The sequence below is a fragment of the Pongo pygmaeus genome, chromosome 3 (assembly GCF_028885625.2).
Source record: "Pongo pygmaeus isolate AG05252 chromosome 3, NHGRI_mPonPyg2-v2.0_pri, whole genome shotgun sequence".
NCBI classification, from domain to species: Eukaryota; Metazoa; Chordata; class Mammalia; order Primates; family Hominidae; genus Pongo; species Pongo pygmaeus.
Genome location: NC_072376.2, coordinates 61578155 through 61602118, shown reverse-complemented (window position 1 = coordinate 61602118; position 23964 = coordinate 61578155). Strand labels below are relative to the sequence as shown.

The following is a 23964-nucleotide window of genomic DNA, read 5'->3' as shown; positions in this document are numbered from 1 at the left end:
TTTGAGTCAAAGGACACCATGAAAAAGGGTGTCCTGAATTTATTCTTAGAGACTAATTTCCTTGCCACTCTTGAATTTTGCTTATAGCACCAGAATTTTATTACCACCATTTTCTTTTTCTGAAATATGTCAAATATTTGAAAACATAGAAGTAGATGATAGGTGTGATATATTTCAGTGATTTAAAAATAGTAAATTTTCTAAGCCCTTGAGAAAATTCCTTTTTGTTTTCTTTGGAAAATGTTGAATATGAATCTCACTGAAGTAAAAAACAATTGATTTATGTGCATTGTATTAGTCTGTTCTCACACTAGTAATAAAGACATCCCCAAGACTGGGTAATTTATAAAGGAAAGAGGTTTAATTGACTTACAGTTCTGCATGTCTGGGAAAGCCTTAGGAAACTTACAATCATGGCAGACCTGGGGATGAACATGTTCTTCTTCACATTGTGCCAGGAAGGTGAAAATTGAGAGCCAAGTGAAGGGGGACGCCCCTTATAAAACCATCAGATCTCCTGAGTACTTACTCACTATCACAAGAATAGCATGGGGGAAACCACCCCCATGACTGAATTACCTCCTATTTTGTCCCTCCCACCATACATGGGGATTATGGGAACTACAATTCAAGATGATATTTGGGTGGGAGCACAGCCAAACTATATCATGGGTCAAAACAAAAATGAACTGGATATTATTTATAAGTGCTCCCTCAACCCAATTTGTATTTTTCTTAGGACATTTATTCAACTTCATGAATGTAATACTATGCCAAGTGGTTGTTATGCACTGTGATTATTGGACACAAATATTCTTAGGGCTATTACAGACAACTGTTGTGATTAAGTTATTGATAAATTTCACATGAGACCATAACAATGTTGCATCAAAAATATTAGAAGACTATTCATGATATCCAGGAATATGCAATTTAATTCTTTGACCATCTTTAATTGGCTTAGAATAGTTTCCTTGGAGAATATTTAATAGAGATTACTCATGAGAGAAAACAGAAGAAAATAGGAATGGAATCTGTTGGGCACAGCTGAAAGTGCAGTGTAAGGGATCTCCTTGTGTACTAGTCACAGGGTTTTTTGGGTAGGGAATCTACACAGTGGCTGACAGCCATTGCCTGAGATGTTCTCAGATGAAACATCTTTACAGGCATGACTGTGCATAGAAAGTTGCACCAGCTGTAGAAATTTCACACCATCTGACTGAACATAGCCTTATCCCTCAGAGTGTAAATAAACTAACTCAAGATTACTAGCAAATCTGGACCATCCAGATGGCTCCAGCAGACATTTAATTGATAAGACAAAGAAACAACTATTATTTAGAGTATTTTAATTTTATTTTGTGCCATGTTTTCATATACGTGTTTATTGAATGAGTGGAGTTGCTACAAGTAAAATCATGAAACTTAGTTTTTCCTCATGCCACTGTCTTTGAAACATAAAATAGTAGATCTCCCTTTTCTGCTTGGACAATATTTGTGGCAGACCTTGTGGCAAGTGTGCTTATTTTAGATATTGAGGTCTAATTTGGGGGCATTAAAATATTCACTGTTATTTAAAGGAAAATGTGAGTTTTTCATTCAGTTCAATGCTTCTCTCCCTACGCTAACTTTATCATGATTCAGTTTCAGAAACCTACATAAAGAAGGGGCACATGGTCACTTTCTTTTGTCTTTTCTTTCCAACTCTTTAATAATAATTGTCCTTTAATATTTCTCCTGTACTCAAATTCAGAGAGGAGTTTCCCTAAAAATAAAAGCCAAGTCAAAAGTGACTAGTGTATCTGACATCTGGCATTGGTGTCTTAGCTGGGATAGATGCCCAAATATGTCTGTCTCCCAATGGACTATTCTGTGGGTTGTTCTGAAACTCCCCCACGTGGGAAGCTCTCACTGCAATATTTTGTGAAAAGGTCAATGTACCTTCTGTATTCTCTTCTCACTTCCTGCTTCTGGTGTTACACCACAAAAAGACTCCTGATGGAGTCTATACACTCATCCCGTCAGTGTAACCTTCAAGATAATTCATGTCTCTTTGTTTACCAGGGTCCTCTTGGACCCTGAAAAGAGCTAACACACTTGTTCCTTACCCTTCTTATTAGTGCTTCTTGCTTCCTGTCTCTAATTCTCTGCCATTTTCATCTTTCTCCTCAGCTTTACTTTTAAAAGTGTCGATGTCAGAGTCACATACCAAATTCACTACATGCAGATCTCTAGGTGGTTGATCGAATTGATTTGAAGAAGTTTGAGGTGTAAGGGAGAAATATTTAACATTCTGACGATTATTTCCAATAAATACTCTTTATACATGTTTCTGTATTTGTAGATAAGCTTTAGGTAGATGATGGGATAAAATCTGAAGAACCAACTTTGGGTCAATCCCTCAGCAAGTCCTGAATAAATTATCAAGATATTTATCACCAATTGTTCCCATTTCTGTGCCTCAGTTCAAATTGAAATGACAGGGGACATATCTTTTAATATCCTATCACATATATTTCATGTATACGCTGTCTACATGGCAAATGAATCTTCTGTTTGCTTTCTTGTTTTTTGTTTGTTTGTTTAATATCATCTAATCCTTTATGAAGGCATTTAAGCATTGAACTGAATTCCCTTCCTGTGCCTCAGGAAAAAATTTAGGCACCTATTGGAGCTGAATTATCTTATACTATAAATCTCTCAGTCCTTTTTGAGCAGAAACATAATCAGGTGAAGTACTTACTGAACCATTCAGATACAAAAATATTTATCTTGGTTGATAAGAAATTTAAAAACAAAATGTACTGTGGCAGAATATATTACAAAGAGGAAAAAGAGAGAGATTTTATATAAGGCTTCTCTAAGATGTAGTAGAAGAACTCCCTCTTTTTTTGTTTATATAATTGAGATTTGAAAAATGTCCACAGTGCAAGCTGATAGCTTTCAACTAGTTCTCAATTATGAAGGATGTTTTTAAATTCTGAATTTCTGTAGGACTCTAAACAGAGAGAAACTGGAGAGCCAAGGGACCTGAAGTCAAAGTTCAAAAGTGTGACCAAAATTAAGAAATATTACAAGTATATTAAAATTAAGCAGATTATCAAATTCTAAGTGTAGAAATAAGGTTAGGTCTGTTTGGGTAAACACATGTTTACTTAAATTATTTCATATATACCAAATATTTATAGATTGAGGCTAAATTCCAAGAAAGCCACTCTTCAAATTTGAAGATGTTGCCATCATACAAAAGATTTTACATAATCTTTAAACAAAAGCATATAGTCATACATAAAAAAGCTTTCTTTCTTTTTTTTTTTTAAGGTGGAGTTTCACTCTTGTTACCCAGGCTGGAGTGCAATGGCACAATCTCGGCTCACCACAACCTCCACCTCCCGGGTTCAAGGGATTCTCCTGCCTCAGCCTCCCAAGTAGCTGGGATTACAGGCATGCACCACCACACCTGGCTTATTTTGTATTTTTAGTAGAGATGGGGTTTCTCCATGTTGGTCAGGCTGGTCTTGAACTCCCGATCTCAGGTGATTCACCCACCTTGGCCTCCCAAAGTGCTGGGATTACAGGCATGAGCCAACGCACCCAGCCAAAAACACACTCTTTAAGGCTAAAATCATTTTACTCCATATTGTGTTGCATATATTAAACTTAGTAGCTTTAACAAAACACGTAAGAATTTTAAATATTAACCAAAAAAATTCTTAAAAAATCAATTTATGTCATCCCCACATCACTGTGACTTATCTGTATAATAAATTCATTTAATTCTATTACATTTATTTTTTATTAGAATGTTGCTATTGTACTCTGAAGGGTCAAATGATACAGTTATATAGTATAGCACCACCAGAAAAATATTTTATAGCAAGAGGAAACATTGAGAAAATATAGAAAATAGTTCAATTGATTGGACATGAACAAATATCTTTTAAATACGGATATACTGGTGACCAGAGTCTCTAAGAAAATTTTAAATTTCTAAGAAATTTTTAAGAAATTTTAAATTTCTAAGAAAATTTTAAATCTATTAATGAATTATATATATATATATACACACACATATATATGCTAATGAAAAAATATGAGAAATAAATCATGGTCAACATTTCAAAATTTATAATTTTTAGGATACCACAATTTTCTGGATTTTTTAATGTAGCATTTTATTTAGTCAGGAAAATTTACTGAATGTTTTTGTGCAAGGCCCTGGGGGATGCAAAATAGGGTAATTTGAAGTCATTGGCCTTCAAAGAGATAAATTGTTAAACAAAGAAGATAAGGTACATGGTGCCTGATTGACAAGGATGGCGATTCAGAGTTAGGAGGCAGAAAATGCCACAAGAAACATGATGCTTTCCCAATACTTTGCATTTACCTAATAAGTTTTATCATATGAAATGAGTGGTGGGGATCATAATTTTATGACTGTGCACTCTGACTTTGTGCCCTTGGACAAATTATATATCTTGAGTCCTCATTTATTTTTTCTTCACAATAAGATAGTAGTTCCTAATGCATGAAATTGCTGTCAGAATTAAGCTATATCTTTTTTTAAAATTTTTTAAATTAATTTTTTAGATGGATTTTCACTCTTGTTACCCAGGCTGGAGTGCATTGGCATGATCATGGGTCACTGTAACCTTCACCTCCCAGGTTCAAGTGATTCTCCTTCCTCAGCCTTCTGAGTAGCTGGGATTACAGGTGCCCACCACCATGCCCGGCTAATTTTGTATTTTTAGCAGAGATGGGATTTCACCTTGTTGGCCAGTCTGGTCTCAAACTCCAGACCTCAAGAGATCCGCCCACCTCAGCCTCTCAAAGTGCCGATTACAGGCGTGAACCACTACTCCCGGCCCTATATGTTTAACTTGGACAGTGCTAGACATACAATCAACTGTCAATTAATAATAGTAACTTAATATAAATTATTAGAAAATTTTATTGTTACTCCCACTTTACATGTGAAATGCTGCCTACCCTGAAGCAGCTTGTATCTGGCAGAGTTACCTAAGAAAAGCATGTCTATATGGCTCACTCCATGGCTTTCTTAGGAAGATTCCTTTAAATGTCATGCAGTTTTCTGTTTTCTCCTTCATCCCTTAACATTAAACCTTCCAGATGTTTCTTTTCCATTCTAAAAGCATGTACAGAAGAACAGAGAATAAATTGCATAATCTGGTTAGCACCTAAGTGGCAGAATCCTAATTCTGGTCCCTGTTGACAAAGCCAGTGTATCTTTTCCAACAAGAAAAGAAGGAAACTTAAGAGGGAGCAATGACTTTGGGCTGGAGGGAAATGATCAGAATTTAAGCTGGATACTAAAGGGTACTATGCTCGTTAGAGATCGCATTGATCTGCATGTGACACATTTCAGCTAAACATGGGGGATTCGCTGAAATTTTTCCTCTTATAAAAAGTGCTCACAGCCAGATAGTGCCTGGCTTTGGTTCACCAGCTTGAGGATGCTGGGGCTAAATTTCCTTTCTCTATTCTTCATACTGTCAGATGGATGTTGAAGCTCCAGCCATTACATTATTTAGACAGCAGGGGAGAAAAAGGAAATGGGAAGTTTGACACATGTATTAGTAGAGCAAATTTGCCCTCCTATGCCCGGCACATTTCCAGTTTTCTGTCATTTTTCAGAAATGTGTCATATGATCATCCCTTCCTATAAGAGACTCCGGAAAGAAGTTTTACCTTTTAAGGTTCATGACAGTGAATCTGATGAGACTGGTAAAATGATGGGAATGTATACCGAGTGAACCACAAATTATGTGCCCCAAAGGTGGGCTTACTTGCATGGCCAGAGATGGGAGAAAGAAATTACAAGCAACCAAAGGTTCAGAGATTTTGGAGACTGATGAATAATCTAGTCAGAATCAGAAAGCAGTGGTTCTTAGGGGTCAATCAGGCCAGGCAAGGTGGCTCATGCCTGTAATCCCAGCATGCTGGGAGACCGAGGTGGCCAGATCACGAGGTCAGGAGATCAAGTCCATCCTGGCCAACATGGTGAAACTCCGTCTCTACTAAAACTACAAAAATTAGCTGGGTGTGGTGTCAGGTGCCTGTAATCCCAGCTACTCAGGAGGCTGAGGCAGGAGGATTGCTTGAACCCAGGAGGCAGAGGCTGCAGTGAACCGAGATTGTGCCACTGCACTCTAACCTGGTGACAGAACAAGAATCTATCTCAAAATAAATAAATAGATAAATAAATAAATACAGTCAACCAAAGGAGTGGGGAAACATTTATTTAAAAACAGGAAAAAGTCTCATGAGAGATACAAATGAAGACAGTGTTTTAGAAATTACAGAGATTATGGTTACAACTCTGAGAAAGATAGAGTGTAGGAGGAAAAGAGAGAAAATGTGAAGATAATCCTTGAGAATAGCTTCACTGAGAAAGCAGTAATAAGACCAAGGAAAGGTGCGGCCAGAGAAGCAAGACAAGGTGGAGAGTGAGTAGCGTCATAGAAGCCCATGCAGTGAAGGAAAGCAGGGTCACTATTTGGAGACTTCGACTATCCTACACTTGCATCAAGAAAAATGAAATGAAAAACCCACTGCTTTTAAAATTTCTTCCATGACTTCAGAGAGAAATTCTTGTAGACTCTCTGGGAAATGTCATGACTCAAGGCTTGAGCTAATTGATGGAAGAGGATAGCAGCTGGAATAAAATACAAATTATTTTAGAAGTTTTGCTGTCAAAGAGAAGGGAATTCAGTGAGGTTGGGAGTTACAGAAGATAACAAACATAAGAAAAGTTATTTTATGTAGTTTTTGTGTTTTGTTGTTAATGAGGAAATATTAGTATGTGTGTCAGAAAAATGCTAGCGGAAATTTAGAGATTAAAATGGAAAAAAATAGGAGGGAAAATACTTGGCTTTTTAAGTGGATGTTTTATTTATTTTTGATTGTTCAAAGTCTGATAATGTACAGACTTACATGCTTGCCAAATATAGTTCATTTGTTTAAGTAAGAGGGAATAATATTTATTAAACTGTTGAATGTTTACTATATTCCAGCAAAGTTACACAGGTTATCTCATTTGGTGATTGAAAAATTCCTAAGAATATCTGCTTCAAAATGTTGGCATGAGAATGCAATTATCAACATGTAAAATGCTTAAAATAGGTCCTAGCATGTTATAAGCAGTACTACTATAGTTATAATTAATAGCAATTGTAGAAACAATATTTTACACTGCTTTCTTTTATAGAAAACTGGAGTTCAAGTAATTTAATAAATGGATCTGCATTCATGAAAGAAAGTAAATTAGAAATTACTTTGAAAGAAACTAAATTAGAATTCTGTCTCAGGTGTGTCTGACTCCAAACCCCACTGAGTTTCAGGAGGAACAGATTCTGTTAAACATCTTAAGGAGAGTGTCACAGTCATAGGCCTAGTTCAAGGACAGAGACAGTCTTCTACAGACTTAGTAGAGGAGTTGAGTTTATCAAAAGCAATGAATAATTCAAAACCCAATTCTTAGATAATGTTATGGTTATTAAAAGAGAATACAAGGTAGGAACAAAATGTCAGCAGCAAAATGGGTAACCAGGATGAGCACAAGTTGGAGTCATTAGTAGTCAGGGTATTGCCTAATATTGGTGAGGTGCTCCTTAAATTTCTTCTGCTAAAATGTTAGTTTTTTTTCTGGAGGCTAGAACTATCCTACACTTGCATATGGGAGGCAAGCAAATTTAACTTTTAGAAAGAATGGCATGCAAATGCTAAGAATCAGGTAAGGCATTTAATACTAAAAACTCAGTTATTAAATCAAGTTAAATAGAATAATCCTAAATTCTTTAAATGTTTATGTAGTGCAGTTTGCAATATACTGAATCACTGATCCTTGGATCTTAGGGCACTATATCAATTTATATATATATAATCAATCAATCCAGATATGGTCAATTTTTCATAAAAAAGTAATTGTTATTAACCACAGAAATAAGCACTCAAATAGAAACCACATGTAGTTACTGTATTCTCAATTTTGGAGACTTTAATGACTTTGAAATATTAATTTATGTATTTATTTATCCTTCACTTCACAAACATTTATTATAAAGTACCGTTCAGAAGCCAGTATGTTTGGAAATAAATAATGAGCTGGCTCTCACCTGTAATCCCAGCACTTTGGGAGGCCGAGGCAGGCAAATCACGAGGTCAGGAGATCGAGACCATCCTGGCTAACATGGTGAAACCCCATCTCTACGAAAAATATAAACAATTACCCAGGCATGGTGGTGGGCGCCTGTAGTCCCAGCTACTCGGGAGGCTGAGGCAGGAGAATGGCGTGAACCTGAGAGGGAGAGCTGGCAGTGAGCCGAGATCGTGCCACTGCACTCCAGCCTGGGCAACAGAGTGAGACTCCATCTCTAATAATAATAATAATAATAATAATAATAATAATGAGCTGTATACCTGTAAGAAAGATGGAGTATTCCAGAGTGAAAAAGCCATGCACTTCAGAATTAGGAATTATATACCATCACATAACATATAAATTACAAAACTAATACAAGAAGGATTTGCAAATGAAGTAATGTATTCTTTCACACTGAATATAAGATTTGTATATATAATTATATAAATAATTATATCCAATTAGAAAGGTTAAAAAAGGCAAATATAACAGTTATTTTAAAATCCCAGGGACTGTGTATATATGTGTTTATTAAAGAAGCTGTCAAAATTAACCTTTTATAATTGTAACTGAATGCAAGTCCAGCTGCTCACTGCTCGAGGGCCAGAATACAAGAAGCAAAGTGTAGTGAAAGGAAAGCAACTTCATTCAAATGCTAGCAGTTGGGAAATGGTCAGGTTCTTGCCTCCAAAAGACCATTTCAAATGTTAGTCTTGGGAGAAGGGGTTTAAAAGGGAGAGACTTGGTATGGAAACCAGCAGGAGAAACACAGGGTGCAGGTCTGAATATCTTGTTCCAAAGGCTATCTTGAGTCACCGTCCACCTGGAGTGCTGGCTGGACCATCTCGGTTGTGGCTGGGTTGTAGATTATCTGTCCTGAGGCAATCTCCTTGTTGGGGAGAATTCCGCAGCTGGGCCTCCTTGCCTGGCTTATTATAAAATTAGACCCTGGAATTTCTTAACAAGCATGCCGTTAGATAAGTGTGTATGGTGCAAGGGACTGTCTGCTGGGAAACAGGGAAGCAGAGTTTCGAAGTACATTTCAAGGCTTTATCTCAAGGCTAAGAAAAAATGTTTCTACAATCTGTTTCAAGGTTACATCTTAAGACTTGAGAGGAAGAAAAGGAAAAAAAAAAGGTTTAAAATGAGTTTCAAAGTTAAAATACTTGTTTACAAAATTAAATAAAATGCATTCACATGGGAACATCATCATCGATATATGCACAAACACATATGCACATAAATTTTCACTGCTATTGATGTTTACTATCTACTCATTTAGTATAAAAGCTTGCTTCAAGAAAGATTAAGTGTTAAAAATCATAACTTTATCTGAGAGATGAATGAGTTAAGGCTAATTAAGTACTTCATTAAAGAAAGAGAACATACTAAAGTATTAATTATATTTAAAGCCTCAAACAATATACTTAAATTATGTGCTGAGCAGTTTTTTTTAAATGAGTAAGTTACAAGGCTTGTTTAGAGTAAAAAATAAGAGTGTTTTATCTATCGAAATCAAATTTTGCTAAGGCAGTTTCTAAAAATGATGAGCCAAGAGGCTGTTAAATATTTTAGCAAATGTTATATTTATGAAACAATAACAATGCCAATTTATATTCTTTTCTGTGCTTAAGTACTAGATATAATGTCATGTAGGTCAGATGAAGGATATTTATATTTAAAGTGTTCTGACATCTCACTGGTTCTCAGTATAGATAGAAAGATGTTAACTAATTCTAGACTTTTAAAATTAATTCAGGGATAACCAACCATACAACAACTATTGAGTTTATAATTTCCAATTCAGCAGAGAAAAAAAATGATAAACCTAATAATTGGAAATTGACTAAATGTCTTCATAAAGACAGAGATTTGTGGAATTCAATTTTTTAAAAAGTTCAACTATATAGTTGCTTTTTATAAGGAGTATAACTAAAATGTAAGGACATGAAACTCAGCTGCCCACCTGAGCTGCTCATTCCCAGCACATGGCCAGTGAGGACATAGCGAGTGACGAGGAACACATGGTCATCCACGAGGAGGGGGTGATGATGTCATTGCTGATGACGGCTTTAGCACCACTGACACTGATCTCAAGTTCAAGGAGTGGGTGACCGGCTGAGAGTGGGGACAGCTCTGGGGAGGAGCCAGAGGGCAACAAGGGCTTTGGTGGGAAGGTATTTGCACCTGTCATTTTTTCCTTCTTTACTCCTGCCGCCCCTTGCTGGATCCTGAGCCCCCAGGGTCCCCCGATCCAACTGCAGTTTTTGGCAAAGTCTATGGTCCCACCCCGTCCTCCTCCTACACATACTCGGATGCTTCCTCCTCAACCTTGGCACCCACCTCCTTCTTACTCGGCCCAGGAGCCTTCAAGCCCAGGAGTCTGGTCAGGGCAGCAGAGCGGGCCCCCTACAGCCCCTATCCCTGGGGATGGGGGCCCAGGGACGCCTTCCAAGGCGACCTGTTTCCTCCCAATGGATCCTGCCACATTCTGGTGCGAGAGACCTGAAAGTGTGGGCGACCTGGAGCTACCAGGCCCCTCAGTCATTGCGGTCCCTCCCAACACTAAGGCTTTCCTAGGCAGGAGCTGGGCTGAGCCACCCGGGGGGCAGAGCCTGAATAGGAGAAACTGACTGGGCTTTGGGGGTCAGGGCAGAGGGAATACCACGGACATGGATCCCACACTGGAGGACCCCACCATGCCCAAATGCAAAATGAGAAGATGCTCCAGCTGCAGCCCAAAGCCCAACACCCCCAAGTGTGCCATGTGTGATGGGGACAGCTTCCCCTTTGTCTGCACAGGTGGAGAAGCTGAGGACGGGCTGAGGGAACCGGAGACCGAGAAGGCGCTGTCCTCTTCACTGCACACGCCCTGGACCAGTGCCGGCACTGATCATGCAGCTCTTCCAGGCCCACTGCTTCTTCCTGTCCACTAGGCCACAGCCGCCCTCCAGGCCCACTATGCACACATCTTCCCCTCCAAGGTTTGTTCTGCCCCTGCCCTGACTCCCAGCCCTGCGGGGGTCCTGACCCCACCTCACCTGGCTCAGACTCTGACGCTGCCCTGGCTGCCCCACCACTGTCTCTGCCCGAGAGTCACGTGAGGCTGACAGTAGGGGCAGGGGCAGCAGTGGTGCCAGTTGGGGGGCGGTCCAGTGGGAGGAGCCTCAGCCTCGCAGGCTGCTCTGTGGGATTGATGACTGCATGATCTTCTGGGCACCTCACGGATCTTCAACTGCAGATGAAATGGATGCTGGTGGTGGGTGCAGGGCCACTGGGAGCTGCTGCATGGGTCCCAGAGGCTGGACTGGGGCAGGTGCCAACTGAAGCTGCTGGGGCAGCATGGGCAGGATGTTCTGCACACAAACCTTGGAGAAGAAGATGTGTGCATAGCGGGTCCACTGCTGCTGCCCCTGCCCTGACTCCCAGCCCTGCCTGACCCCATCTCACCCTGCTCAGGCTCTGGCGCAACCCTGGCTGCCCTGCCACTGCCTCTGCCCCAGAGTTGGGGCCTCGACAGCCTGGCTGGAAGGGGACACCCCAGCCCTGCCTCAACACCTGGGTCCCTCCATAACTACCACAGGCAGGTGGGTGACCCCAAAGAAGATCCCAGGACTCACAGTACCCCCTGAGAACATGGACAGTATGTGGGGGTAGCAACGGAGGGCAGGATGGTTATCTTCTGCCGGGTAAAGCCATTTAATCCTTTCAGTTTGGGTGGGACGGAATAAGGCCTGCTTCTTTTTTTTTTTTTTTTTTTTTTTTTTGGAGACATAGTCTTGCTCTGTCGCCCAGGCGGGAGTGCAGTGGTGCAATCTTGGCTCACGGCAACCTCTTCCTGCCAGGTTCATGCCATTATCCTGCCTCAGCCTTCCGGGTAGCTGGGATTACAGGTGCACGCTACCACATCCGGCTAATTTTTGTATTTTTAGTACAGACAGGGCTTCACCATCTTGGCCAGGCTGATTTTGATCTCCTGACATCGTGATCCGCCTGCCTCCACCTCCCAAAGTGCTGGGATTACAGGCGTGAGCCACCATGCCTGGCCAAGGCCTGCTCCTCTTATATATACCCCCTACCCCTGCAGCTGTGCCAGGGGAAAGCTGGGCAGTTTCCCTCCTCCGAGCCCCTGTACATACCATGAAGCGTGGGACCTTCCGAGCTTTTCACTTTTCGGAAAATAGCTCCTGCTGGGGCTACAAGATGGAGTGTGAAGAGGGCCTTGGGCCACAGGGAGGCGCCTGTGGAATAGGGGGAGTTCATGCATCCCTTCTTTCCCCAGAGGGGCTGGACTCAGGTGAGTATGGGGGTGGGGGCTCCTGCACTTCGACACAGGCAGCGGCAGGGTTTTCTCCCCATTCCCTCTGCACTCTCAACTTGAGTTGTACTTTTTAAGAAAGTGATTCACCCTGCCTTTGCCCCCTTCCCCAGAACAGAACACGTTGATCATGGGCGATATTTCTTATTGTGCCAAAAAGTTGCCATGACCGTCATTAAACCTGCTTAACACCAAATAATAAGGAAAATAAAATAAAAAATTCGGGCTTGGTGCAGAAACTCACTCCAAATAAATTACCTATCAAAATATTTATATAATGGTGGAAAATTCCAAAATTCCATATTTTGGGATTTATACACAAAAGATAAAAAAAATTAGAGGCCAAGAGGCTGCCGGAAGGGAAAAACGGGGCCTGGAAAGGCCGTTGTGAGGAATGAGCTGGGCCTAAAGAGGCCACTGGCAGGCGGGAGCTGGGCCTGCCGAAGTGGCCGAAAAGCAGGAGCTCGGGAATGGGGAGGCCACAGTGAGGCGAGAGCTAGCTGGGCATGGAGAGTCTGCCGTTAGGCCAAGACCGGGCCCGTGCAGGCCTTTGGGAGGCAGGAGGCCGGGCCTGCAAAGGCCAACTGGAGGTCAAGTTCTGGGCCTGAAGAGGCCGCCGAAAGTCAAAACCAGGGCCTGGGAAGTCCGCCGAGAGCCATGAGCTGGGCTGGGCCGAAAGAGGCCACTGGGAGGCAGGAGGAGCTGGGCCTGGAGAGACTGACTTGAGGAAGTTTTTTTTCTTTTTAAAAAATTTTTATTTTATAGTGGCAAGAAAATTAGCATGAGGTCTACCCTCAACAAAAGTTTAAATTTAAAATACAGTATTGTTCACTATACGAACAATGTTGGGTAGCAGATGCCTAGAAATTTTTCAATTTGCATAACTGAGATTTTATAACCATTGATCAGCAACTTACCATTTCCCCTTTACCCTGGCCCTTGAAAACCACCGTTCATTCTTTTTTTTCGACTAATTGATATTTATAGCATGCTTCATACAACTGCAGAATATACATTCTTTTTTTTCTTTTTATTATTATTATTATTATTATTATTATACTTTAGGCTCTATAGTACATGTGCGCAACGTGAAGGTAAGTTACATATGTATACATGTGCCATGCTGGTGCGCTGCACCCACCAACTCGTCATCTAGCATTAGGTATATCTCCCAATGCTATCCCACCCCCCTCCCCCGACCCCACAACAGTCCCCAAAGTGTGATGTTCCCCTTCCTGGGTCCATGTATTCTCATTGTTCAATTCCCACCTATGAGTGAGAATATGCGGTGTTTGGTTTTTTGTTCTTGTGATAGTTTACTGAGAACGATGATTTCCAATTTCATCCATGTCCCTACAAAGGACGTGAACTCATCATTTTTTATGGCTGCATAGTATTCCATGGTGTATATGTGCCACATTTTCTTAATCCAGTCTATCATTGTTGGACATTTGGGTTGGTTCCAAGTCTTTGCTATTGTGAATAATGCCGCAATAAACATACGTGTGCATGCGTCTTTATAGCAGCATGATTTATAGTCCTTTGGGTATATACCCAGTAATGGGACGACTGGGTCAAATGGTATTTCTAGTTCTAGATCCCTGAGGAATTGCCACAATGACTTCCACAAGGGTTGAACTAGTTTACAGACCCACCAACAGTGTAAAAGTGTTCCTATTTCTCCACATCCTCTCCAGCACCTGTTGTTTCCTGACTTTTTAATGATTGCCATTCTAACTGGTGTGAGATGGTATCTCATTGTGGTTTTGATTTGCATTTCTCTGATGGCCAGTGATGGTGAGCATTTTTTCATGTGTTTTTTGGCTGCATAAATGTCTTCTTTTCAGAAGTGTCTGTTCATGTCCTTCACCCACTTTTTGATGGGGTTGTTTTTTTCTTGTAAATTTGTTGGAGTTCATTGTAGATTCTGGATATTAGCCCTTTGTCAGATGAGTAGGTTGCAAAAATTTTCTCCCATTTTGTAGGTTGCCTGTTCACTCTGATGGTAGTTTCCTTTGCTGTGCAGAAGCTCTTTAGTTTAATTAGATCCCATTTGTTAATTTTGTCTTTTGTTGCCGTTGCTTTTGGTGTTTTTGACATAAAGTCCTTGCCCATGCCTATGTCCTGAATGGTATTGCGTAGGTTTTCTTCTAGGGTTTTTATGGTTTTCGGTCTAACATTTAAGTCTTTAATCCATCTTGAATTGATTTTTGTATAAGGTGTAAGGAAGGGATCCAGTTTCAGCTTTCTACATATGGCTAGCCAGTTTTCCCAGCACCATTTATTAAATAGGGAATGCTTTCCCCATTTCTTGTTTTTCTCAGGTTTGTCAAAGATCAGATACTTGTAGATATGTGGCATTATTTCTGAGGGCTCTGTTCTGTTCCATTGATCTATATCTCTGTTTTGGTACCAGTACCATGCTGTTTTGGTTACTGTAGCCTTGTAGTATAGTTTGAAGTCAGGTAGCGTGATGCCTCCAGCTTTGTTCTTTTGGCTTAGGATTGACTTGGCGATGCGGGCTCTTTTTTGGTTCCATATGAACTTTAAAGTAGTTTTTTCCAATTCTGTGAAGAAAGTCATTGGTACCTTGATGGGGATGGCATTGAATCTGTAAATTACCTTGAGAAGGATGGCCATTTTCATGATATTGATTCTTCCTACCCATGAGCATGGAATGTTCTTCCATTTGTTTGTATCCTCTTTTATTTCCTTGAGCAGTGGTTTGTAGTTCTCCTTGAAGAGGTCCTTCACATCCCTTGTAAGTTGGATTCCTAGGTATTTTATTCTCTTTGAAGCAATTGTGAATGGGAGTTCACTCATGATTTGGCTCTCTGTTTGTCTGTTACTGATGTATAAGAATGGTTGTGATTTTTCTACATTGATTTTGTATCCTGAGACATTGCTGAAGTTGCTTATCAGCTTAAGGAGATTTTGGGCTGAGACAATGGGGTTTTCTAGATATATTATCATGTCATCTGCAAACAGGGACAATTTGACTTCCTCTTTTCCTAATTGAATACCCTTGATTTCCTTCTCTTGCCTAATTGCCCTGGCAAGCACTTCCAACACTATGTTGAATAGAAGTGGTGAGAGAGGGCATCCCTGTCTTGTGCCAGTTTTCAAAGGGAATGCTTCCAGTTTTTGCCCATTCAGTATGATATTGGCTGTGGGTTTGTCATAAATAGCTTTTATTATTTTGAGATACGACCCATCAATACCTAATTTATTGAGAGTTTTTAGCATGAAGGGTTGTTGAATTTTGTCAAAGGCCTTTTCTGCATCTATTGAGATAATCATGTGGTTTTTGACTTTGGTTCTGTTTATATGCTGCATTACATTTATTGATTTGCGTATATTGAACCAGCCTTGCATCCCAGGGATGAAGCCCACTTGATCATGGTGGATAAGCTTTTTGATGTGCTGCTGGATTCTGTTTGCCAGTATTTTATTGAGGATTTTTGCATCAATGTTCATCAAGGATATTGGTCTAAAATTCTCTTTTTTTGTTTTGCCTCTGCCAGGCTTTTGTATCAGGATGATGCTGGCCTCATAAAATGAGTTAGGGGAAGAGTCTTGCTCTTTAGCCGAGGCCGGAGTGCAGTGGTGCTATCTCGGCTCACAGCAAGTTCCGCCTCCCGGGTTCATGCCATTCTCCTGCCTCAGCCTCCCTAGTAGCTGGGACTACAGGCACCCGCTACCGCGCCCGGCTAATTTTTTGTATTTTTAGTAGAAATGGGGTTTCACCGTTTTAGCCAGGATGGTCTCGATCTCCTGACCTCATGATCCGCCCACCTCAACCTCCCAAAGTGCTGGGATTACAGGCATGAGCCACCACGCCCGGCCTTGACTTGAGGAAGTTTTGCACCTGGAGAGGCTGCCAAGAGGATGGAGCTGGGCCCGGGGAGGCTGCCTTGCAGCTCTTCCAGGCCCAATTCCAGGCCAACTTGAGGATGACTTGGGCTTGCAGAGGCTGCCGGGAGGCCGGAGCTGGCCCTGGAGAGACCGACTCAAGGGCAGTCTGGGCCTGCAGAGGCCACCAGGAGGAAGAGCTGGGCCTGGAGAGGCCGACTGGAGGAAGTCCAGTGCCTGGAGCGGATGCAAAGGAGCAAACGCTAGGCCGCGAAATGCCGCCATGACGTCCCAGCTTGGCCTCCGGGAGGCAGGAGCTGGGCCTGCGGAGGCCGCCCTGAGGTGGGAGCCTGGCCCGAGGAGGCCACGGTGCCAGGCAACAGGTGGGCCTGGAGGGCCCACTGTGAGGTAGAGGCCGGGCCTCTAGAGGCCAACGGGAGGCAGGAGCTGGCACCGGAGGGGCCCTCATTGAGGACGCGTTGCGCCTGGAGAGGCCGCCGGGAGGCCGGAGCTGGGCCTGGAGAGGCCGACTTCAGGACAATTTGGGCCTGCAGAGGCCACTGGGAGGCCCAAGCTGGGCCTAGAGGAGCCCACCGACCGGACGCCGCTTGGGGCCTGGAGACGCTTTCGGAGGGCAGGAGCTGAGCCTGGCGAGGCCACCGTGAGGCCTGAGCTGGGCCTGGGGAGCTTGGCCTCTGGAAGTTGTGGGCCTACCAGGGCCACTGGGAGCTAGGCGGGAGCTGAGTCCAAAGAGGTTGTTGGGAGGCCGGAGTCGGGCCTGGAGATGCAGCAGGGAGGAAGAACTGGGCCCAGAGAGAATGCCGGGAGGCTGCAAGTGGGTCTGGAGAGGCCGACTTGAGGAGGCCCAGCCTCTGCCTCCCTCATGGCGGCCTCTGCAGACCCAGTTGTTCCTCCTGGCTGTGTCTCCCAGCCCAGCTCCTGACTCCCAGCAAGCAAGCTCTTTTGGCTCAGCTCCTGCTGGCGTTTGTAGGCCCCGAAGTTTCTGCAGCCAAGCTCTTCAGGCCCACGTCCTGCCTCCTGGTGGCCTGTACAGGCCCAGCTTTGGCTGGAGAAGAGCCTCTGCAGGCCCCGCTGTTGCCTCCCAGGGGAATCTCCAGACCCAGCTGTCGTCCCACGGCGGCCTCCCGGGACCAAGTCCCTGCCTGCCTCCTGGCAGCCCACGTGCAGCCCAGCTCCTCCCTCACGGTGGCCTGTTCAGGCCCAACTCATGCCTCTGGCACCCTGCCCAGAGGCGTGAGCCCCTGCCTCACACTGGCCTCTTTCACGCTGAGAGGTCCTCCATCACGCTGGCCTGTTGAGGCCCAGCTCATGACTCCGGTGGCCTCTCCAGACCCAGCCCCTGCCTCGCTGAGGCCATCCGGAGGCCAAGCTCATGCGTCATGGCGGCCTCTCCCGGCCTGGCATTTGCTCCCTTGCATGCGCTCCAGACCCTGCACTTCCTCCAGTCGGCCTCTCCAGGCCCAGCTCTTCCTCCCAGCGGACTCTACATGCCCAAGTCATCCTCAAGTTGGCCACCCCAGGCCTGCAGACGCCGCCGGGAGGCAGGACAGGCCGACTTGACGACAGTCTGGGCCTGCAGAGGCCGCCGGGAGGAAGAGCTGGGCCTGGAGAGGCCGACTGGAGGAAGTGCAGGGCTTGGAGCGCATGCAAAGGAGCAAACGCCAGGCCGGGAGAGGCCGCCGTGACGCATGAGGTTGGCCTCCGGAGGGCCTCCGTGAGGCAGGAGCTGGGCCTGCGGAGGCCGCCCCGAGGCGGGAGCCTGGCCCGAGGAGGCCACGGCGAGGCAAGAGGTGGGCCTGGAGGGCCCACTGTTGAGGTAGAGGCTGGGCATCTAGAAGCCACCAGCCAACAGGCAGGGGCTGGGCCTGGAGAGGCCACCAGAGTCATGAGCTGGGCCTCAAAAAGCTACCGTGAGGGAGCACCTCTCTCAGCGTGACAGAGGTCCTCTGAGAGAGGTCCTCTGAGAGGGGTCCTCTCTCACGCTGCAAGAGGTCCTCTGAGAGGGGTCCTCTCTCACGCTGCGAGAGGTCCTATCTCACGCTGAGGTCCTCTCTCACACTGAGAAGTCCCAGCGTGAGAGAGGACCTCTCTCAGCGTGAGAGAGGCCAGTGTGAGGCAGGGGCTCAAGCCTCTGAGCAGGGTGCCAGAGGCAAGAGTTGGGCCTCAACAGGCCAGCGTGAGAGAGGCCCTCTGAGAGGGGTCCTCTCTCACGCTGAGAGGTCCTCTGAGAGGGGTCCTCTCTCACGCTGAGAGAGGTCCTCTGAGAGGGGTCCTCTCTCACGCTGAGAGAGGTCCTCTGAGAGGGGTCCTCTCTCACGCTGAGAGAGGTCCTCTGAGAGGGGTCCTCTCTCACGCTGAGAGAGGTCCTCTGAGAGGGGTCCTCTCTCACGCTGAGAGAGGTCCTCTGAGAGGGGTCCTCTCTCACGCTGAGAGAGGTCCTCTGAGAGGGGTCCTCTCTCACGCTGAGAGAGGTCCTCTGAGAGGGGTCCTCTCTCACGCTGAGAGAGGTCCTCTGAGAGGGGTCCCCTCTCACGCTGACAGAGGTCCCTTCTCACGCAGAAAGAGGTCCTCTCTCACACTGAGAGGTCCTCTAACATGTCCTCTCTCACGCTGAGAGAGGCCAGTGTGTGGTAGGGGCTCACGCCTCTGGGCAGGGTGCCAGAGGCATGAATTGGGCCTCAACAGGCCAGCGTGAGGGAGGAACTCTCTCAGTGTGAGGGAGTTCCTCTGAGAGGGATCCTCTTTCAGCGTGAGAGAGGTCCTCTGAGAGAGTCCTCTCTCACGCTGAGAGAGGTCCTCTGAGAGAGTCCTCTCTCACGCTGAGAGGGGTCCTCTCTCACGCTGAGAGAGGTCCTCTCACAGGTCCTCTCTCACACTGAGAGAGGTCCTCTCACAGGTCCTCTCTCACGCTGAGGTCCTGTCTCACACTGAGAGAAGTCCTAGCGTGAGAGAGGACCTCTCTCAGCGTGAGAGAGGCCAGTGTGAGGCAGGGGCTCACGCCTCCGGACAGGGTGCCAAAGGCATGAGTTGGGCCTCAACAGGCCACCATGAGGGAGGAGCTGGGCCGCTCGCAGGCTGCCGGGAGGCAGGCAGGGAGTTGGCCCCGGGAGGCCGCCGTGGGTCAAGAGCCGGGCCTGGAGAGGCCCCTGGGAGGCAAGAGCAGGGCCTGCAGAGGCTGTTCTCCAGCCAGAGCTGGGCCAGTTCAGGCACCGGGAGGCAGGAGGTGGGCATGAAGAGCTTGGCTGGAGAAAGTTCGGGGCCTACAAAGGCCAGCGGGAGCTGGGCAGGAGCTGAGCCAAAAGAGCTTGCTTGCTGGGAGGCCAGAGCTGGGCCTGGAGAGGCCGACTTCAGGATGACCTGGGCCTGCAGAGGTTGCCGGGAGGCCCAAGCTGGGCCAGGAGGAGTCCACTGACCGGACGCCGTTTGGGGCCTGGAGACGCTGTCGGGGGGCAGGAGCTGAGCCTGGAGAGGCCACCGTGAGGCCTGAGCTGGGCCTGGGGAGCTTGGCTTCAGCAAGTTGTGGGCCTACCAGGGCCGCTGGGAGCTGGGCGGGAGCTGAGTCCAAAGAGGTTGTTGAGAGGCAGGAGTAGGGCCTGGAGATGCAGCAGGGAGGAAGAACTGGGCCCAGAGAGGATGCCGGGAGGCTGCAAGTGGGTCTGGAGAGGCCGACTTGAGGAGGCCCAGCCTCTGCCTCCCTCATGGCGGTCTCTGCAGGCCCAGCTGTTCCTCCAGGCTGCGTCTCCCAGCCCAGCTCCTGACTCCCAGCAAGCAAGCTCTTTTGGCTCAGCTCCTGCTGGCGTTTGTAGGCCCCGAAGTTTCTGCAGCCAAGCTCTTCAGGCCCACGTCCTGCCTCCCAGTGGCCTGTACAGGCCCAGCTCTGGCTAGAGAAGAGCCTCTGCAGGCCCCGCTGTTGCCTCCCAGGGGCCTCTCCAGACCAGCTGTCGCCCCACGGCGGCCTCCCAGGACCAAGTCGCTGCCTGCCTCCTGGCAGCCCGCGTGCAGCCCAGCTCCTCCCTCACGGTGGCCTGTTCAGGCCCAACTCATGCCTCTGGCACCCTGCCCAGAGGCGTGAGCCCCTGCCTCACACTGGCCTCTCTCACGCTGAGAGAAGTCCTCCATCACGCTGGCCTGTTGAGGCCCAGTTCATGACTCCGGTGGCCTCTCCAGGTCCAGCCCCTGCCTCGCGGAGGCCCTCCGGAGGCCAAGCTCATGCGTCACAGCGGCTTCTCCCGGCCTGGCATTTGCTCCCTTGCATGCGCTCCAGACACTGCACTTCCTCCAGTCGGCCTCTCCAGGCCCAGCTCTTCCTCCCAGCCACCTCTACAGGCCCAAGTCGTCCTCAAGTTGGCCACCCCGGGCCTGCAGAGGCCGCCGAGAGGCAGGACAGGCCGACTTGATGACAGTCTGGGCCTGCAGAGGCGGCCGGGAGGCAGGACAGGCCGACTTGACGACAGTCTGGGCCTGCAGAGGCCGCCGGGAGGAAGAGATGGGCCTGGAGAGGCCGACTGGAGGAAGTGCAGGGCCTGGAGCGCATGCAAAGGAGCAAACGCCAGGCCGGGAGAGGCCGCCGTGACGCATGAGGTTGGCCTCCGGAGGGCCTCCGTGAGGCAGGAGCTGGGCCTGCGGTGGCCGTCCCGAGGCGGGAGCCTGGCCCGAGGAGGCCACGGCGAGGTAAGAGGTGGGCCTGGAGGGCCCACTGTTGAGGTAGAGGCTGGGCCTCTAGAAGCCGCCAGCCAACAGGCAGGGACTGGGCCTGGAGAGGCCACCAGAGTCATGAGCTGGGCCTCAACAAGCTACCATCAGGGAGGACCTCTCTCAGCGTGAGAGAGGTCCTCTGAGAGGGGTACTCTCTCATGCTGAGAGAGGTCCTCTGAGAGGGGTCCTCTCTCACGCTGAGAGATGTCCTCTGACAGGTCCTCTCTCATGCTGAGGTCCTCTCTCACACTGAGAACTCCTAGCGTGAGAAAGGACCTCTCTCAGCGTGAGAGAGGCCAGTGTGAGGGAGGGGCTCACGCCTCTGGGCAGGGTGCCATAGGCATGAGTCTGGGCCTCAACAGGCCAGCGTGAGAGCGGCCCTCTGAGAGGGGTCCTCTCTCACACTGAGAGGTCCTCTTAGAGGGGTCCTCTCTCACGCTGAGAGAGGTCCTCTGAGAGGGGTCCTCTCTCACGCTGAGAGAGGTCCTCTGAGAGGGGTCCTCTCTCACGCTGAGAGAGGTCCCTTCTCACGCTGAAAGAGGTCCTCTCTCACACTGAGAGGTCCTCTAACATGTCCTCTCTCACGCTGAGGTCCTCTCTCACGCTGAGAGAAGTCCTAGCGTGAGAGAGGACCTCAGCGTGAGAGAGGCCAGTGTGTGGCAGGGGCTCACGCCTCTGGGCAGGGTGCCAGAGGCATGAATTGGGCCTCAACAGGCCAGCGTGAGGGAAGACCTCTCTCAGTGTGAGGGAGTTCCTCTGAGAGGGATCCTCTCTCACACTGAGAGAGGTCCTCTCACAGGTCCTCTCTCACGCTGACGTCCTCTCTCACGCTGAGAGAAGTCCTAGCATGAGAGAGGACCTCTCTCAGCGTGAGAGAGGTCCTCTCTCAGCGTGAGAGAGGACCTCTCTCAGCGTGAGAGGCCAGTGTGAGGCAGGGGCTCACGCCTCTGGGCAGGGTGCCAAAGGCATGAGTTGGGCCTCAACAGGCCACCATGAGGGAGGAGCTGGGCCGCTCGCAGGTTGCCGGGAGGCAGGCAGGGAGTTGGCCCCGGGAGGCCGCCGTGGGTTGAGAGCCGGGCCTGGAGAGGTCCCTGGGAGGCAAGAGTGGGGCCTGCAGAGACTGTTCTCCAGCCAGAGCTGGGCCAGTTCAGGCACCGGGAGGCAGGAGGTGGGCCTGAAGAGCTTGGCTGGAGAAAGTTCGGGGCCTACAAAGGCCAGCGGGAGCTGGGCAGGAGCTGAGCCAAAAGAGCTTGCTTGCTGGGAGGCCGGAGCTGGGCTTGGAGAGGCCGACTTCGGGATGACTTGGGCCTGCAGAGGTTGCTAGGAGGCCCAAGCTGGGCCAGGAGGAGTCCACCAACCGGACGCCATTTGGAGCCTGGAGACACCATCAGAGGGCAGGAGCTGAGCCTGGAGAGGCCACCGTGAGGCCTGAGCTGGGCCTGGGGAGCTTGGCTTCAGGAAGTTGTGGGCCTACCAGGGCCGCCGGGAGCTGGGCGGGAGCTGAGTCCAAAGAGGTTGTTGGGAGGCCGGAGTCGGGCCTGGAGACGCAGCCGGGAGGAAGAACTGGGCCCAGAGAGGATGCCGGGAGGCTGCAAGTGGGTCTGGAGAGGCCGACTTGAGGAGGCCCAGCCTCTGCCTCCCTCATGGCGGCCTCTGCAGGCCCAGCTGTTCCTCCAGGCTGCATCTCCCAACCCAGCTCCTGACTTCCAGCAAGCAAGCTCTTTTTGCTCAGCTCCTGCTGGCGTTTGTAGGCCCCGAAGTTTCTGCAGCCAAGCTCTTCAGGCCCACGTCCTGCCTCCCAGTGGCCTGTACAGGCCCAGCTTTGGCTGGAGAAGAGCCTCTGCAGGCCCCGCTGTTGCCTCCCAGGGGCCTCTCCAGACCCAGCTGTCACCCCACGGCGGCCTCCCGGGACCAAGTCCCTGCCTGCCTCCTGGCAGCCCGCGTGCAGCCCAGCTCCTCCCTCATGGTGGCCTGTTCAGGCCCAACTCATGCCTCTGGCACCCTGCCCAGAGGCGTGAGCCCCTGCCTCACACTGGCCTCTCTCACGCTGAGAGGTCCTCCATCACGCTGGCCTGTTGAGGCCCAGCTCATGACTCCAGTGGCCTCTCCAGGCCCAGCTCCTGCCTCGCGGCGGCCCTCCGGAGGCCAAGCTCATGCGTCACGGCGGCCTCTCTCGGCCTGGCATTTGCTCCCTCGCATGCACTCCAGACCCTGCACTTCCTCCAGTCGGCCTCTAGAGGCCCAGCTCTTCCTCCCAGCGGCCTCTACAGGCCCAAGTCGTCCTCAAGTTGGCCACCCCAGGCCTGCAGAGGCCGCTGGGAGGCAGGGCAGGCCGACTTGATGACAGTCTGGGCCTGCAGAGGCCGCCGGGAGGAAGAGCTGGGCCTGGAGAGGCCGACTGGAGGAAGTGCAGGGCCTGGAGCACATGCAAAGGAGCAAACGCCAGGCCGGGAGAGGCCGCCGTGACGTATGAGCTTGGCCTCCGGAGGGCCTCCGTGAGGCAGGAGCTGGGCCTGCGGAGGCCGTCCCGAGGCGGGAGCCTGGCCCGAGGAGGCCACGGCGAGGTAAGAGGTGGGCCTGGAGGGCCCACTGTTGAGGTAGAGGCTGGGCCTCTAGAAGCCGCCAGCCAACAGGCAGGGACTGGGCCTGGAGAGGCCACCAGAGTCATGAGCTGGGCCTCAACAAGCTACCGTGAGGGAGGACCTCTCTCAGTGTGAGAGAGGTCCTCTGAGAGGGGTCCTCTCTCACGCTGAGAGAGGTCCTCTGACAGGTCCTCTCTCACGCTGAGGTCCTCTCTCACACTGAGAAGTCCTAGCGTGAGAGAGGACCTCTCTCAGCGTGAGAGAGGCCAGTGTGAGGCAGGGGCTCAGGCCTCTGGGCAGGGTGCCAGAGGCATGAGTTGGGCCTCAACAGGCCA

At 48.4% G+C, this 23964-nt stretch overlaps 3 pseudogenes; all 3 read right to left on the bottom strand.

Moving 5' to 3' along the window:
- Positions 1-12675: 12675 nt before the first annotated feature.
- On the bottom strand, positions 12676-17038 carry LOC129027187 (putative uncharacterized protein FLJ44672; annotated as a pseudogene).
- Positions 17039-19346: 2308 nt separating this feature from the next.
- Positions 19347-21277, bottom strand: LOC129034540 (putative uncharacterized protein FLJ46235; annotated as a pseudogene).
- An 882-nt stretch (positions 21278-22159) lies between these two features.
- On the bottom strand, positions 22160-22950 carry LOC129027185 (putative uncharacterized protein FLJ44672; annotated as a pseudogene).
- Positions 22951-23964: the final 1014 nt, after the last annotated feature.